General features: G+C 46.2%; 1 long non-coding RNA gene across 1 annotated transcript in view; it reads right to left on the minus strand.

Moving 5' to 3' along the window:
• LOC310890197 overlaps positions 1–12,215 on the minus strand; it is a 64,099-nt gene that overhangs the window by 9,948 nt on the left and 41,936 nt on the right. The window contains exons 16-18 of the long non-coding RNA XR_014577097.1: positions 10,569–11,244; positions 9,327–9,442; positions 8,208–8,408 (exon numbers count right to left, since the gene is read on the minus strand). This is a non-coding gene — a long non-coding RNA (uncharacterized lncRNA). The remainder of the gene's footprint in view (positions 1–8,207; positions 8,409–9,326; positions 9,443–10,568; positions 11,245–12,215) is intronic.

The following is a 12,215-nucleotide window of genomic DNA, read 5'->3' on the forward strand; positions in this document are numbered from 1 at the left end:
GGGGGAGAAATGCCGTGCATGAGGCACGTGCGTCTTCGTGCTACTCTGCCAACAACCAGGCTTCTGCCTGCTTAGGGGGTCTGCTCCGTCAGGGTCTGCAGAGCTTGAACAGCTTAAGGCTTTCATCTGGAGGGACTGAGACGTGCTGTTTTTCTTTGAGACCTCCCCACGGCATTCATTAACGTATATCGGGAGGAGCTCATTTGCCAGGAGTTTTCCCCAAACCTCTCCAGGTTTTGGAAGACAGACAGAAGTTGGGCACGCTCAGGGATTCCTGTCTTAAAAGTCTGACATCTTCCCCGATCCGACTGTTTCCTCTGCCTAGATCTATCAAGCAAAGTCTTTTCTGAACCATCCAGAGCCGTGAGATTTGCTGAAGCTTGAAACACCTCGGTCTCATGACAAGGACGGCGCTGGGTGCAGAGCACTGGGACGCGATAAATCCCCGCTCAGGACACACGGTGGGCAGCGGTGCAGAGCTCCGTGATCCCAGGGTCCTTTTTGGCTGCTCCCAACCTCAGAGAAAGCAAGGCAGACCATACAGAGGGGCTATTTTGTTTGAAGGGCTTAGCCCAAACGCTGCCAGGTGGAAGCCAGCCAAGATGCAGCAGACCGTGACGGACAGACCCGCACCATCCAGACAACAGCAGGCACCAGAGGCGAGAATTTGGCCAAGAAGGGCAAAACACACACGTCCACAGAGTCACTTACATGCAGGCCCATTTCGGTAGGGGGTCAAGTCCAATTAGGTACTTTATTACCCATTTAAGACTTGTCTGGCTTTCAGGGCTGGAAGAATGGCGGTGTGCGCACGTGAATCCGTGCCTCCACCAGGGACGAACGGTGATTTGCATTTGAAGCGAGCCACTGATCCCATTCCCAGGCGGTTTACTTGATGCATGGCTTAGCAGGAGGGGTGGTTCAGTTTTATTTACCCCGGGACTTGGCACAAGCCGATGGCTCCGCATTCACCAGGGGCTCCGAGGACATCAGCCCCGGCTGCCTCCTCTCGTTTTCAGAGACCACATAGAAAGACTGCAGGTTTGCATGGGAACGAAGGACTGTGCACCTCCAGCGCCAGGTCATCATCCCTAAAACTGAGGCTCTGAAGAGCTGGGTTGTTCTGTCGTTCTGGGTAGAAGTGATGATGTAGTCTTCATAAATCGGTTTTAGGAGAACACTGTCAAAAGTAAATATGCTTTTTATACAGGAACTTGTTCATTATCCAAGTGAAGCGTTCTCATACAGAAGCAGCCAGAACTTCTCTGGCTCTCACGTTGCTGGAAGAAGAAAATCGTGTGACATGTTGCTGGAGGATCAGTTTTTCCCTCGGTCGGCAGAATATCATCAGCTCTGACTCAGATCTTTTCACTTTAGCTAACTGCCCGTTGTCCAAAACACAGAACCCCATTTTCTCAACTTCCATGTGGTCACCCCTTGCATGATTGAGACAGAAAGCGCGTGGCTTGAATGCAAAAGAGAAGAATTTCTTAGAGGTATTTGGCAGAATGCCACTTCAGCCAAGTAACAACAGAGATGGGACTCGTACTCTTATCTCTTCACCTACTTGGGACTTGTACTCTTATCTTTTCACCTACTAGGTGATAAATGCTTCAACAAATTTAAGAAGTCAAGTGGCCTGCACGACAGAGCTCCTAATCCAGGAACAGATGTAAAATCCTTTCCATGTTAGCCAGTTTTGAAAGCTGGAACAGGCATTGGGAATATCCTTGTGCCACGGCTTGCAATCTTAAATGCAATGTACTTGATACGTGGCCACCACTATATTCTTGCTCGGTTGGTATAGCACCCGTGCGGAACAAGATGTCCTATATAAAAGCATTTTAGCAGTGCCCTCAGTACCGCAAAGTTTTTGCGGGCAGAAAAATATAACCTCCTAGTGGAAGGTGCCCCTGCACTCAAAGAGAAGATAGTGGTCAAACATCTAAGTGCTGGGATGTGATTGTTGAAGTTTTTGACCAACGTTTCCCACCGATGCATGGCTACCTTGCTGCAGCACCCAGGTAAGGATGGAAACTTCAGTTCCCGTATAGGAGGTACCTAGCAGAAACAGACAAAGCTCTTTCAACATTTGGTTCGTTTTCCAAATAATACTGTTTGTGACAACCACATTGCACTGAAACGTGCTAAGCATCAGCCAAAATTAAGGAAAAAAAATAATTTGAACCTGAGCTGTTTCTTGAGCAAGGACTGGTGGCCTCAGTCACTTAGTGACGATAAGAAAGAGCAAGGCTTGGGGAAATTGAGGTAGAATACATGAAACAAGGTAAAAGAACATAAAAATCAGGGTTGAATCCTGCTGAAAAGGTGACCGAGAAAGGCTAGGATGGATATAATTGTCAAAAAACTAAGCACAGTAGGAAGCAAGCATGTGGTAGAAGACAGAGTGGTTTGAGTCTGGGTTCAGAAATACCACCAGGCTCAGCCAGCTGAGGTCCGTTATGAAACGGGACAATTTCAAGCAGTCCCAAAGAGACATGTCCCAGAGGTTACCAGAAATGCGAGGTTGATCAAGGACAACAGCACAAGCTGGATGGGGACGACGTGCATGAGAAACCTCAACAATAACAGGGAATGTAACAAGGGAGTGAGTCAAAGGGCTTCAAAATAAAGCATCATCAGGTTCCTAAATATAGTTCAGTTGTCGTGGATGTGAACTTGCACCAGTCTCCCACATGATGGAAAGAAGTCAAGAACAGTCAAAGAGCTGAGGTCAGTTGACAGGATGCGACACTCAATACGTGGACGTATAAAACAATTGTTTCAGGTGACAAATGACAGCAATAATAGATGCTGGGGAAGAGTCAGTGATTCATCAGATGCCCAGACACACAGAACAGTGAATGAGAAAAGTGAATGCTGACATCAAAGTCAGCCACAAAGAAAGTTCAGACACCAAATTAAGGCCCTAGATCTTGAAGGGAATACCGAAATGCCAAGGGGTGCAGAAGAACTGGCTCGCAAGGATCAAAAGCGAAGGTGCCTTTCCTTAGCAATCTGAGTGAAAAACTGAAAATCTGGCTTCTGAACATCTGTTCCAATGTGCAGGACTCAGGCAGCTGAAAATCCAGCCCTGGCCTCTTCGGGGCTGCTGCTGTGTCACAGGAGGAAGGGCTTTTCCTCCCCCATGTGCAAATAATGTAGGCAGAAACCTGATACACCGGTCCCTGAGCCTAGCCAGCAGCACACTGATGCACAGAGACCACTCTCCTGAGCTTAAAATAAGTAAATAAAAGCTCTGTTTGTAGACTTTCTACCTGAAACATTTGTTTAGAAAATTATCAGTTACACATGTTCAGGGAAGTCTGCTTGTTTAATATCCATCTGTTCCTTCTGGTGTAGAAACACAGATTTCCCATACCTAGCTGCATCTCTCAGGTCAGCATTGCACTTGTTGGGACAGTATTTTGGGAGCCATAATCCTGCAGTAGCTCAAAGCCTGGCCAGATCAGTACCTTTTTACCTTTTTCAGATGGTGGAGCACCCAGTTCTGCATCTGGTACATCCTGAAAGGAGCTGCTTAGGTTTATCCGACTGCCCAAACACAGTTTCGAGCTTTTTCCTAAATCCAGCCCTCACTGTATATCCTGACCTTCTGAAAAATCTTGCCTGAATACTTGGAAACACACCCTGGAGCGACTGCACCATAAGGTTTGGACCAGCATCTGAGAGCCTGAATGCTTTAAATGTCATGAACCTGCAAAACTGGGCAGGAGAACTGCCTCACTCCCAGTATTACTGGTATTCTCTGATTTTGCTTGGAACGGCCCGATACTGCAAAATACAGTCTCGGTAGACTTTCAGGGGTTTAGTAAACACTAGTCTGGATATTCATATCTCCATCTATTAATGTAAGCATTATGCAGTGCGTGCACTGCTGTTTCACTCACGGGTCAGCTTAAGGGCTCGCTGTGCTTAACCGGGCTCTGCTCAAGTCCGGCAGCACCACCCCAAAAGATCTGTTATCCAGAATCTGTGCTCGGGACTCAGGTTACACCAGGCTCCAGGGAATTAGTGGTTGGAGCTGGCCTTTTCATCCGGCCACTTCTGTAGTTTAAGCACCTGCGATCTGTGTATTCAGAAAGTCCTGGAGAAAAATGTAATAGGGGATGAAGAGATAAAGGGAAACAATCACAATATTAAACATCAGAAAAGCATGAGAGAAAACTGAGGGGGGAGAAAGCAAGACAAATCTTAACGATTGCATGAGAGGAAGGGGAAAAACAACAAGGATTGATTAAAAAAAACATTTTGGATACAGCTGCTAAGGGGAAATCTTTGCTACGGGGAATTCAGCAGTTGGCGGATGTGGATCGCTCCCTGTTGCTCTGCCTAGAAGTGCATCCTCACTTTTTTTGGCACTCCCAACCTGTCGTCTTTTTCTTCTGTTCAGCTTGTAAGTCATTTGGGATAGGACTTTTTGTTGTACGGCAGACTTGTCCAGCAAGACTCTGAGCATCGTGTCTTCTACAGGTGCTAACAAAGACCGCTCTACCCCAGGGAATTGAGTTTTGACAACCTAGAAACATAGTCAAGAGATTCCTTCTTTCCTGCCAAAAATGTAATTTGCCCTTGTTTAAAGCACACCCATGAAATACATAAACAGGAACACTAAGTTCTGTTTACGGGAAACCTACAGAAACTTGCTGCATAAAGAACAACCACCGCCAATTCTTTTCTCCATCAGGTGGTCCTCCCAGATGTCTCTACCTGGTGGGCATTCATCAGCTTCTCCTCGTGTTTCTGGGACTGCTCCAGGTAATTTTGAGTCAAGTTAACCAGGCGGCTCTGCTTTACCCTGCTTGGCTGCCTTGGCTTTTGCGGAGCGTTTTAGGGATTGCATAAATGACCAGACAGACATAAATTCCCCATGAATATATAATTGTTAAGGAGCATCTGTGTTTATGTCATGACAAACCTTCCCTGCTAGGATCCTATTTATCTAGCCACGGAGCTTGTGTATATATTTCTCTCCTCCTACTTAAACTCTCAACTGAGAATCCCTGTCAAAACCTCTGGATGCTCTTGGAAAGTTTGAAATTAGAGCAGATCTCCTTGGGTGGCTCTTACTTCTACAGTGGATCAAATCCAAACTGGAGGCCAAACTGCAAACAGTTTGGAGGCTGCTCTGGAAGGCTCCATCGAGTCAGCCTTGTACGAGGGCCAAGGCCTTACTTCTGCCCAGACTGTAACTCCCAGAAATGCGTTAAGACTGGGATCAAAGAAGAGAAGAAATGGAGAAGAATCACTGCTGGACTGCTAATCCTCCTCATCCCCACCACACCGTTCCAATTTCAGGCCACCAAGCAGAACACAATAGCTGCATGATGGATGAGTTTGCCCGCTCACTGTACACAGGCCTTTCCCTAAGTTTAATCAGACCGTTTTAGTCACCTCTGGTGCACACGATTTGTGCCAGATCTGGATCTCTAAATCAATCAGCCCTTCAAAGGGAAAGGCTACACCTTCCCACGTGTTTGCACAGCATCGAGGGCAATAAATCTGGTTCTGACAGGGCCTCCAGACAAACAATACCAAAAATAAGTACTCAGCGTCAAAGTACAGCAGCTTTCTCGTTCAATACCAGATGAAAATTGGGCTGGTATCTGCTCAGAGCGAGATGTTCACCAGGACCTTGGCTTTCCCCAGCCTCAGTCAGTCAAAACTCCTACCTGCTCACTCCTCAAAATCGATCTGGAAAATACTTTACATTCCTTTTTCGTACCACATAGCCTCGCTGCCAAATTGCACACGCCTACGTTTGGCAGGACTCCCTGACCTCGTTATGCTCTATCTATGAGTCAGAGTAGATTTCCCATGTATCTTCTGAATTAACGACACCAATACTCGCAGGGTGAAAGGATTCGCTGAGGAACGGCTCCAAGTCCCTCTCTCAGTTCTGAAGTAATTTCTGATCTTCACAGGAAACCCATTCTTCTTCAGGCAAAGCTACTGTGATTAAACAGCACAAGTCCTGCTTCGGCAAGAGCACCTGGGCCTACGGTGGAAGCTAGGAGAGGGCCAAGATCTTTGCCCTTCTTACACCCCTATAACATCTTTGCAGCTACCAACGGAGGTAAGAAAGCCACCGTTGGCTCTAAGATGTCAATGCTTGAATGCATTGAGTGCTTTCTGTATGCCAACTGCCAGAAAGACATGATTAGGCCTCCCCTCCACGCTCCGTGGGTACGTCCCATGAGTTGCTGTGGCTGAGCCTTACCCCCCTCAATCCCTACGTGCTGTAGGGAGGCTACAACAGAGCCCTTTTTCTGGGGAACCCAAGGAGCCATCTCTTCTCAGGGAGGTGTTGCACCTCAAAGCAATCCACCAAACCTAATTCATCATTTTGAACCGTAATTCATCGCTTGCAGAGGCGCCAGCCCCACAGCAGTGCCCTGAGACCACCACAGCATGGCAACATCCAGCCAGCAGGCCTGGCTCTCCCTTTCCCTAACAAATAACATCTCTGCAGACCCGAGGATCACAGAATCGCAGAATTGTAGGGGTTGGAAGGGACCTCAAGAGATCATTGGGTCCAATCCCCATCATCGGTCCAACCCCCAAAAGGATGCCACTTCCTTCCTGGGGAAGGATCCGCTCACACCATTGGGTTATGCTCGGGTCATGTTTGTCAAGATCTATTTTCCCCTACAGTAAAGGCAGCCAGAGGCTTTGTTTATTTGTTTAATAATTTGTTTGGGTTTGTCGCAAATAGAAGAAATCAAACTTCAGAAAAAGCATCACGGCAAATTGCAAGACTTGTGAAAGAAACCCGTGACCTGGCAACGCTACAGTTACATACAGGAATTTGGGGATTTAAGAAATCAGGGCTTCAGAAAATGCATGCGCTAAGAAACTCTGGGCTGGAGAGCCAGCTTCAAACCCAACATGAAGCCAACCAGTTAGTTTTGCAGCTGTAGTCTTAATCCTATCATCTTTGGCTTTCACCTTCACCCCATAAAAATCCAGAGGAATCGAAAGCAATAGCTTAGCACTGAATTACTGCAACCAAGACCTTCCTGGCCAACCTATTCCCTGCACTTAACCGGTACACAGGCTTACTTAAATTGAAAAAACAAATGGGTAACTTGAAAATATAAAAAGGGCTGAGATTAACTGAACCATACTCCTTGCAATATCATTAGATATCTTCTTGAAATATCACTTTTTGATTCGCAAAGCTTAGGGACATGTGGCACATCCAGGGCCATAAAGGGCTTCAGAGCATGATATTAGAAGTTCTGGGAGAGCAAACCTCCAGATTATTGAAGTTAGCTAAAGAAAAAATTCAGGCTAGCCCCCCTTCCTTTGCAATTTTTGACTATTTTTTTTGGTGTTGTGTGGAACATTACAGAACACACAATAATTACTTTTTCTTACAGTGTTTTAGAGAATCTATTTCTATTTTTAGTTGTGCTTGGTAAAAATATCTATGAAATAAGAAGTCTATAGAAAAATACTCATTTATGAAAAGTATTTTTGAAACAAACTGCAACCACCAAAGAACAACAACAACAAAAGCCAACAAGCAACCACAATTTCTATTTCCCACCGGTTTAGCCATTACTGTGGGCTCAGACTTCTCCTGGATCAGGAAATAAACTTGGAAAGCTTTGCAACTTCTCATCACTCCTCTTTTCCAGCGTGCCATGCTCAGCACTTAGGAACTTTTTGTCCCTCATGGTTCAGGTGTTCCCCTTCCTCCACTTAAAATTTCTCATCAAGTCTTTAATAACTTTTATTTTGCATACAGAAGCAACAGCAAGATGTGCTGTATGAGGTGTGCTGCAGAGCAATGCGCAGTCCTGGCATTCCACATGCTCTGCACAGCTATTTACGAATCTTGCCCCTTTTCTTTTATAAAAATATATTTTTCATATTAGGTGTTTATCTCTGAGGAAAGAAATGACAAAACTCAAGGAATAAATAGCCCAAGATCTTGACTGTGCCTTGCTTACCCCAAGCAATGTGAGTCAACAATCCATAAATACACCTTTGAGAAGGTTCTTGTTGGTACTTGTGACTCCAGTTCCCGTTAAGCTTCACACAAATTGAACCCTAACGCTTCGTGGCTTTTGCCAAACCTCAGTGCTGATATAAACAGCTACGGACCTTCTGAGGTTGGCCACACAGCACCTGCTCATGCTGGGTTTAAGTTTTCCCCATCACAATTCCTATGGTCTTACCTACAACCTCAAAGCCTCTGCCTCATCCTTCCGGGTCTACTGTATGTCTTGGGATGTCAGAAAGGTCTGTGCCTGCTTGAGACTCTCAGCTCCATTTGGACATTCAAAATGAAGATGGCAAAGCTTGGCTCGGAAAAGCGTGCCTCCAACGTAGACACCAACTTTAGGGGGACGTTAGACAATGTCCGGCTGCACGTAAGCCTATGGGAAACAAAGAATTGCCCATAAGAGAAAGGATGGTGCTGTAACTACTTCCAGGAATCAAAGATTATATATATAGTTAGATCTACACATAAATAACGGGTGCATTTGCCAAAAAAATCAGGTGCAACTGCATGTTTTTGTGCCGTATCAAAGAGATTATGGCAGACATGACTTTGGTGCCCAAGCTGCCTCTTTTGCATCCACTCTTGCAAACCAAGTAACGAAGGCAATGAGTTAAACTACCGGGCAGCAGATTCAAAACAAACATCAGGAAGGTCCTTTTTCATCCAGCGCTTAATGAAACTGGGAAAAAAAATGGGGACAAAGTGGTGTAGGTGTCCATGTGAACAGGTTGTGGGTGGGATTAGACACTTCTAAGCCAAAATCCATCCAAGCTGCAGATACTGCCCCTGTCTTGAGAAGTCCCTATGATGCTGCCTGCACTCCAGGAGGACATAGCTGCAGAAATACCACTTTTTTTTTTTTAATATAAGTTCCCCAAGCACCTGCTACCAGCCCCACAGAAGGGCAGCAGGCTGGGCAAACCACCTGCAAGCTGCTATAGCCAGAGCTCGGGGTAGCGTGCGGCACAACCACAGGCACAGCCTCACGCTGCAAGGCCCGTCTGAGCTCACCTATTTGCACTGATAACACAACAGCACGGCGTATTAATTGCAAACAGGAGGGAGACCGGAATACCAGCTGCTTGCTGCACGCGCCGATGGCCGGCCACCTCCCTGCTGTCAGCAGCTGCTGCCTCTCTTGCTACGGTTGGAAATCCTACGTAAAAGTGCCAGGGCAGAGACTTAGAAAAGCCTTTCCAGGGCAAACGCTCTCCCTGATGTGGGCTGGGAGCACCAATGCAAAGCAGGGAAATAGAAACAATAAAATATGTTAATTAACACTCTCGCTTACTGGAGAGCAGAGCTGGGCCCCAAGGGGCAGGCGACTTCGCAGCAAGCTTCATCTCTGCAGCACTGCTCCCTTCAGCTCCGAAAATCAGCGGTAGAAACCACTTTTCTTACAATTATCTGGAATATTCAAGATGTAATTTAACCCAGCCTCAGAGCTGCTCCCGTAGCCACCATCCCTCCGAGAAGCCCGGTGCCTCCCAGCGCGAGCCTGTAACTGCTATCTCCCCTCAGGTTGTTTTGTCTAGTCCTGAACACTTTGATTCGGGGAAAATGAAAACATCCCTGTCTGTTTTGAGCGATTTTTACTGGGATTTCATGCACAAGGACAATTCTGCAACACTCCTCTAAGTGACAACTGAGAGGACAATTAGTTTAACTGCAAGCACTAACCGCATTTTCCCCAGAATTTGTGAAGACTTTTTTTTTTTAATTACTGTTTCAATGCCAAGTGCAGCATCACTGCGAGCTGAGAGGATTAGCATTTACAGCCTAGAAGGGATTTTAATGGAGTAAATATTTTTAAGAGAAGGGAAAGAGCCTTTGTGGGAAAGTAAACTCACTGAGCTTCAAGAACTGGATGAAGGACAGAGAAGGGGACTTTGGGCTCTGCGAGATAACTGTGTCCCCCCTCCCTATTCCCCAAAGGGAAACTTTCCAGTAGGTGCAGGCTGGAAAAGGCGATGGAGTACATGTGGGCACTGCATCTAGGACTCCCAGCTCTGCGGTCCCCTATGCCCTCTCCTTCCTACCTAGGCACTGCAAAGCAAGAACCATAGAAGTTGCACCTACACTCTTAAATAAAACAGCCAAAAAATAAGTTCAAGCACTGAACCAGCTGTAATCCATACTAATAAACTGTTCACATTTCCTAGAAAGTTTTTTTCCCATGCACAACATGGATAGGACTGAGCCCAGCTGGGCTACCAGCACCCACGGCCAGACTGCCATCACCCAAAGCTGTCCTCCAGCAGCCTTCACACCGCGGATGCATGCACCCCCTCAGGGAAGCACTGCAAAAAGTCCCAAATTCCCTGCTAAGCTGCTGCTGAACACACATGCAAGCTGTGTGCACGCAGGCTCCCCAGTCCTCATTCCCTCAAGCTCAGGGGCACGCTTAGGTCCTTAAAAATAAGGGATCCCCCTAGCAAGCCTCTGTGCACAGATCCCTCCATTACACAGTGTGCTGTTACTTCTTTGCATCCTCATTTCATCACAAGAGAGACACTGAAGCAACACCTCTTACAGCATCGAACTGTCTTCTGAGAAAATTAGTGTGTGTCCTATTGCTTGAGTCATGCAAGTCTGGCCTGAATAAAATAAGAAACATAGTTGGATGTAGAGGTTTACTTACAGAAGTTTGCTCGTTTGGATGGCTATATTCAATTTGTGTACGAGCAGCCCAGTTATTTGCATTAGAAAACCTACTACTGCAGCCACGCAAGAACGGATGTTGGTAGTCATTCTTGGATTGTTGCACGCAGTATAACTGACATCAACTTTGAGAAACAACTCAGCTTTCTAGAAAGTACCTGTGGGAGAAGGAAAAGCCCCAGCAGCTGAAAGAAGAGAGAATTCCTCCTTTGCTTGGGGTCTTCAATGTGAAGGGTTTGTCGACATGCCCAGTTTCCATCATCTCTCTGGATCTTTCAAAGGGCGATTACAAAACACGAGAGGATGAGTTTGTGAAACTGCAGCACTCGCCGGGAACACCTCACTTTGCAAAGCATGTTCAGATCAATTTCTGTAAGAGTTTACTACAGTCACAGTTAATTAAATCCTTTTGAATATGCTGGTGTGATACACAGGAGATGAAGGACGCGTTGCTGCTCCTGCATGACGTCAGGAAATTCATGCCACGATCCCACACAACGCTGGGAGGGGTGCATTCACACAGCTTGCTGTGAGGGATGACTGATCCGCTGCAAAAGCAAGAAAAGTAATAACAGCTAAATGGAGGAATCAAGCATCTTGTCATTTAAGATCCTTTTTCTCGACACCACCGAGAACGGCCCTCTCATGCTGCAGGAAATTATTTTTATTCTGAGCAGACTTAATTTTTTCTCCCCTCCTTTTCACAAAAAAAAAAAAAGATCAGGGAGAGGAAGAGAGAGCAAGACAGGGCAAGCAAAACACCTCCTGTTTTTTGGGGAACCAAGATCCCCTTTGACCATATCAGGACAACCTCAGGAAAAGTACATACCAGGTTGGGAATATTTTGCAGGTGGAGTCATAATCAACTGAAACCCAAAAAGCTCACTTGGCATCCTGTTTTCACAAGCATGGCCAAGATTCCTGCTTTGACTTGATCCTGAGCAAGCAAGCCAGCCCATCCCTGCCAGATGCCAAGGCAGGTTGTTCTGTTATCAACCGACAGCAGTTCGGTGACATGATCTTTTCTTTATTACTGTGGGTTAGGTTGGACGCACCATCGTTTGGAACACCAACAAACGACTTTAAAAGCCCCGAACAAACCCTTTCCCCCCCAACCCCTCTTTTGTATTTGTGATAGTGGTATTTGCTGTCGGAGCGCCCACCCTGAAATATGCTTTAATAAAATTAGTGCTTATTACATGTGGAGTCAGCTTTTAACGTCACATAAGCCAAGCCTGAAAGCAATTCTTGGGCTCCCCATGAAATCCCCTTGATCCCCGTGCTAAAAGGCAGCTATTTCCAGATGATACAAAGCACCTGTCTAACAGGGGGGTTTGGGGCAAGAAAATCCCATACTCCAGCCAAAACAGCGGGAGGAACTTCTGCACTGTTGAACTGAATTCCTCGGTTGGCCACGTAGGCTAGATTACACGTTAATGTCATGCTTTGAGAAAAAATTCATCATTAAAGCATCCGAGTGAATTCCTGATCATCACCAAGTCAGGAGGAGGCATCCCCT

This window comes from Anser anser, assembly GCF_964211835.1.
Source record: "Anser anser genome assembly, chromosome: Z".
Lineage (NCBI taxonomy): Eukaryota > Metazoa > Chordata > Aves > Anseriformes > Anatidae > Anser > Anser anser.